Source organism: Scomber scombrus, chromosome 9 (genome assembly GCF_963691925.1).
Source record: "Scomber scombrus chromosome 9, fScoSco1.1, whole genome shotgun sequence".
Taxonomy (NCBI): domain Eukaryota; kingdom Metazoa; phylum Chordata; class Actinopteri; order Scombriformes; family Scombridae; genus Scomber; species Scomber scombrus.
This window is the reverse complement of record NC_084978.1, coordinates 17,934,541-17,940,721: the sequence shown is the minus strand read 5'-3', so window position 1 is coordinate 17,940,721 and position 6,181 is coordinate 17,934,541. Positions and strand designations below refer to the sequence as shown.

The following is a 6,181-nucleotide window of genomic DNA, read 5'->3' as shown; positions in this document are numbered from 1 at the left end:
TTAAGCCACATCATCTAAGTGAATAAGGACATGAGGTCATGTCTCTGTTTACATCCGAGGGCAGAGGTGCTTTTTAAATGACCACTTCTTGTCTGATAACCTCTTGATTGGTTAGATCTCTTGTTGACGATTACTAGATTGTTACACACACTCACTAAGAGAGCTTAGCGAATATCCCCCTCCTAGGTATTGAATGCATGTACAGTATGTACATGAGCAACTGCTCACTATGGCAACAGTGAAAGGTTCTTTATGTCAGCTGCAATTACACAATGGCTCCTCCAACTTCTCTTGACCTCACATAACAGGCTCGCACACCATACTGGGGATGATTGTTATGCAGCACTTCCATGAATGGAATAATTGTCATTTATATCATGTCCTGTCGAATGATCAGCTTTACTGTAGCATGAGACAAAGAGAAATTAGTGGGTGTGATAAAGAATGTTTTATTGTATAAAATTGAGTTTTCCAGAGACTTACCTCAACTTAATGGTGCGTACGTTTTACAGTTTACTGGTAATGCTGCGTTATAATCTGTTATCACTAATGTCTCTCTGTTATTATTATGTCAGAACTGTTGCTAAAGTCTGTTGGTCTGTTTTATTCTTGTCTATTTTACCTTGACTCTGTGCTGGCTGTGCAGTGTGCAAGAGGATCTAGGCCAGACATTAAAGCATTTTGAACTGGAACACCTCAGTTTATGTAAGGACCTGTTCTGTTTGTTTGTTGTTTTGAAGAATCCGTTTCCCTCTTTTTTGTGTAGCCAGTTTAATTACTTTTCTTCCCCACCGGTGTTTTGTTAATATGAATAGCGTTGTTGGTATTGTACAGTATTCATTTCAGGGCGGGTAATTTATTAAACGGGCAGTACCTTGGTTACGAGAGCTTATCTGTTTAGGTTGCTTTGTTGCAGAGAGTGGACACCACATTAAGCCTGTGGCCTCACTCATCTGTTTTTTTATTGTTTTTTTTCATTATAGTCTTTCTTCCTTTGTTCTTTTACATTTTCTATACCTGACTGCGACTCCCCTTTCTCTCTGGATTTTCTCTTTTTTCCAGTTTCCTCCCTCATTTGTGTGTTTTTTCCAATTCACCAGCTGTCCTCCCTCTCTAGTTACATGTTCCTGCAGAGCTTTCTGACATATTGAGTTCATCAGATAAAAATTACATCATGATGATGTTCTTGTGTGAACAGTGGAAGGAGTGGATAAACATGTACTATGTTTGATATGATATACTGTATGCAGAAACACACATAATGGAAACCTGTATGAATAAGCTGTTAACCATTTGTATACGTTATTATTGAGGAGGTGTGGTTATTATTGTCATATTATCTTCCTGATTGTTTTCTAATAACTTCAGTCCCTTCTTCCATCAGCTTTATTGTCTAGCAGTAAATATAAGCATTTCTGCCTCTTCTCTGTTTCTGCATTTTTCATTTTAAATTTGGCATCCAGAATTAAAAGCTCATTTGAACTAGGCTTCTCATATGCACTGATATTATTTGAAACGTGATGTTTCTTCCTCTGCATGATTTATTTATCATTATAACAAGACTCAGAGAATACAACCATATTACCATCTCTTTGAGCTAAATTATATATCAGCATTCTAAGGGCTTATGTCTATACAGTGTTTTTTCTGAGCTCCAGTGTCTTTTTTCAGTTGTTCCCACTGAGGAGAGAGTGTATGCAGCAGTATACGGCCACCTACAGAAAAAGCACTGCACCCAGCATCTTTTTGCTACTTTTTTGTGTTGCCACTCTGAGTGCTTCTAGTTGAAAATCTATGAACTTTTTAGAAATCCACTGGTGTCGGCGCTGTCACCTCTTTTCAGGCAACCAATCATATATTAGATGGGGTGGGACTTGCCACCCTGGTAACCAAGAAAATGGAGGAGAAGCTTGTTCTGTCCATGTCTGTCTATCCTGAGCTTTATGATATGTCACACAGAAACTATCATAACAAAGACAGAAAAAGCCCATTTGTGGGAGCAGAGCAGATTATGTAGTCATAGAAATTGTCAAGATGTTGTTGTCATAGAAACAAAACCCACACACAGAGTGCGTATTTTTTTCTTCATCCTACCGCTCCCCAGCAACCTGACAGTACTTTTCTGCATGAGAGAATTATTATATTGACTTACGCCCTAACATATGTTAATATATTACCAATGACAATATTACCAGGTTTAATGTGTACTAGGGATGTCCCGATCCGATATTTGGATCGGATCGGCCGCCGATATTAGCAGAAAATGCATATCAATATCGGATCGGCCTGCACGGGAAAATCCCGATCCGGACTCCCGATCCAGTTTGTTTTCAAAACTCCGGCCCGTGTTTTCCAGCGCACCGATGTAGGTTTTTTTCAGCTTTTCCCCCCAAATCCGGTCCGCGTTTTTCAGCACACCTAGCGACCTGTCCAGCATCCCACTATTTATTTTCTACTCAGCTTTTTTGTGTGTTTTGCTTTTTTTATACAGTTTACAATATTGTTTGCACTGATGGCTTTTTAAGCCTTGGTTTACACTCTTGTTGTTCAAGAGCAGAGCATTGATGCCAATTCAGTTTGTGTGGTTAATTGACTATTTATTATTTTGTCTATTTTGTGTTTATTTAACCCTGTTAAGAATAAACAGGTCAGCTTCTCATTACCAACCATTGTGGATTATTCAAACTAACCTAATTAAGTTGGCCAGTTGTTCTTAAGAGTAAAACCCTTTTCAACATGAGTATAACAACAAAATAAGTAAATATCTTTAATCTTTAATACATGCTTGGATCGGCCGGTATCGGTATCGGCCTATGCTAAAAGCTACAATATCGGTATCGGATCGGAAGTGCAAAAAGCTGGATCGGGACATCCCTAATGTGTACCATGTTTACTCTCTTAGTTAAGCATTTAGCATCCTAAAAATTGCTAACTAGCAATAACCACAACATGCAACAGAGGCTGATGGGAAAGTGATTTGTTTTATTGATCATAAACCAAAATACTTGAAAAATTAAAACTTTGATCTGATGATGTTGTTAGAGAAAAGGTTTAGGGATCTTCAAAGTTACTACAGTTGATCCTGACAGAGACAAGAACATCTCCATGCAATTGTAAAGACATGTCACTAAAAAACAAAAATGATCAGCCTTATAGCCGCATTATAGGAAAAGTTAGGGTTTATAGTGTAGGGATCATAAATATCTGTACAGTTTGGATCCAGCAGAGTAGCAAGATTTAGTCACAAGCTCTTTTTTAATATTTTTCATTGGTTAAACCCACAGACAGACGTAAAGTGTGACCAATAGCATTGATTTATGAAAAAATATATATAAATGACGAAATACACAGTTACTGCCTGACAGCAATGATTTGCCAATACTGGGTGACTTTGTGTTGTGTTGCAGCATCCCAGCCATGCCAGCACAATGGTTTCATTTAATGGATGAAAAAAGCTTCATTTTTTTAATGCAATGCTGTTGTCTGGCTGCCTCATTCATGTCATGTGTTTGCTGAAATTGTTTTTTTTAACCTCCATGCTACATACAAGCTAACAACCAAAACTCATTTTTAGAACCAGTACAGTACGCCAACCTCTCTTACATCACTTATATCCTCTCTTAGACTCTTCCTGTCTTTGATGTGATGTACTGCTTTTCCAAATCATTCAATGTTACAGCTCGCAGACTCTTGCACAGTTGTTCTCTGGTTGTTTGAGATGTTTGTGTTGTAGCAGCTGATGCTCTTTCTACTGTTACAGGCATTGGTTAAATGCATGAAATATAAAGTTTTAAAGGAGAAGCTCCTACTGAATGCAGAGAAATACATGGAGACACGGCTGGAAATAGGATACATGTGTGTGCATGTGTGTGTGTGTGTGTCCCTGTGGTGAGAGATAAGGTGACAGGCAGCTCTGAGGTCATTGTGGCTGTATCTTGGCTGGCTTGCCCTGTGGGTGGTTTAACCAGACATCTGCTGAACTCACATCAGATCCTGCAAGGCTTCATCTGTCTGCCGCCACTCCCCTCAACTGACCTCTGATCAGCAAGTGAGGATTTACATAATGCATGATTGGATAAGAAGTGTAGCTTTTGTGCCAGAGGCTGATATCAGATCAGGCCTAGAGGTTTCAAGATGATATTGTCTCAGTCACCGGAGATGGGGGTCTTGGGGAAAATGATACGGGCAACAGCATTTCAAACAGATTTGATTTTCAGGTGGAGGATTAAAGGTGAACTTTTGCCTCTAGATCTACACTTCATATTCCACACACGAAGTCTCACTGCCACGTTTAATTTAAAAATGAGAAAAATCCACATTCAAATTAAACTTGTGTAGTGTTTATGGACATGACAGTCTCAGTGATTGATCTTTGGTGATACATGCTGATATACAGTACCAGTCAAAGGTTTGGACCCACTTTCTCATTCAAGTAAATAGGAAATGTGTGACTTTTGACTGGTACTGTATGTTGGTAATTGTGCCCTGTTAAACTGGTTCTGCTCTATATTTAACTAGTTCCATACAGCTTAGTTTACAAGGTACACTACATTGCATTACAATCTTAGCAAATGGCATTTGTTTTGGTACAATAAAGGATAACACTTGATGTCATGGGCCCCAAAGTTTCTTGGAGTTTAGTAGAAAGGACTATGTCATTTAGTTCTAATTATACTGGTACATGTCCAATTTAATTAGTTCAGATGAACTGTGAGCATAGCATAGAGTCTTCAGTGCACAGCAAGTCAGCTCAACATGTAAAATGTAAAATTTGTTAACAGGCACAAACACAAATATATGGAGGGTGAAGTCGTAGAAGGAATTGAAGAATAGAAGTTGTAATGAATGAACAGTGAATGAATATTTAATTCATATATTTCATTTAATTGAATTAAATATTTAAATTCATCTTTCAAGGAAATTCTTCTGGAAATAAACTTACAGTAACATAACTAACTAAACCAAAAACTTTGGTACCAGAACCTTTTCTTTGATTAGTTTTAATAATGCACAGTTCAAACACATGCCTGTAAAAATGTGTCGTTACTCATGAAAGTTCCCCCTAAACCTATCTTCTGTTTTGTCTGTAGTTGCCTGTACACTTGTAAGCATAAGTAGATAAACAAGTGCAGTGAAGAGTCCTTAAACAGTTTTGTTCACAAAGTATACTAAAGACTTGTTGTACTTGTAATTTAACTCTGGGCTTTTCATTTAAAGACCGTGTAAAGTGAATTCAGACATTTTCTTCTAAACACATTAAATAGGTCATGAATGTATTTCTAAAAAATGTGTAAAAGGCATTTCAACCATTTAGATTTGAATTGTGGAGCTAAGCTTCACAAACTGTGTTTCAAGATTTCTGTGTTCAGGATTTAGTGGGCGGGTCTGAAAATCACCACCACGTTACGTAACACGCCGGTGATTAGCATAAACCCGCCTCTGCTGCTGTAGATGTATAAATACATTCAGCGCACACTACTACTACAACAGTCTACTGATAGCCAGTTAGCTGAGTTAGCTGCCGAACTAGGTAACAAGTTAGCCGCCGAGTTAGCCGCCGAGCTAGCCGCTGAGTTAGCCGCGGAGCAAGCTTCTGAGTTAGCCGCCGAGCTAGCAGCTGAGTTAGCAGCAGAAAGCTCTCAGATGTAGCGTCCATGTTTCTGGTAGAGGTGGTGACTTTGATTGACAGGTGACACTTTGTAGGGGGCGGGGTTTCAGCGAACTCGGCAGCCACTCCCACAGTGTTTGGGAGCCGAGAAAGAGGTTGATTTTTACAAAACTTTGAAGCCTAATTTCATATATTTGGCAATTTTTTTAATCATTCAAATTTGGCAGGGTGGTTAACAACACACTTTTCTGTGGTATATGTCAAACTCAGAACACATATTTATTCTTACTTTACACAGACTTTAATTATCTTATTCGGGTAGGCACAAGAGGATTTTGTAGCTGTGTTTTTCTAATGCATTATCTGGTGAAGGGAGTCAACTGGAGGATTACAAATAGAAGGCAGTGTCCCATTATCATAGCCGGTCCAGAGAAGCACAGGATAGTCAGGCTGGCACAGAGACTCAACCAGTGGAAAGGATTACAGTCCATTGGTGAGGTTTAAGCAACAATTTCTGGATAATAATAACCAACTGAAACAGACATGTAGAGCTCATGTCTGGTATATTTGGAT

At 38.6% G+C, this 6,181-nt stretch overlaps 1 long non-coding RNA gene across 1 annotated transcript; it reads left to right on the top strand.

Moving 5' to 3' along the window:
* The first annotated feature begins 5,329 nt into the window (after positions 1 to 5,329).
* On the top strand, positions 5,330 to 5,688 carry LOC133985673 (uncharacterized). The gene is made up of 3 exons (XR_009925480.1): positions 5,330 to 5,383; positions 5,427 to 5,530; positions 5,591 to 5,688. It is a non-coding gene; the product is annotated as an uncharacterized LOC133985673 (long non-coding RNA).
* Positions 5,689 to 6,181: the final 493 nt, after the last annotated feature.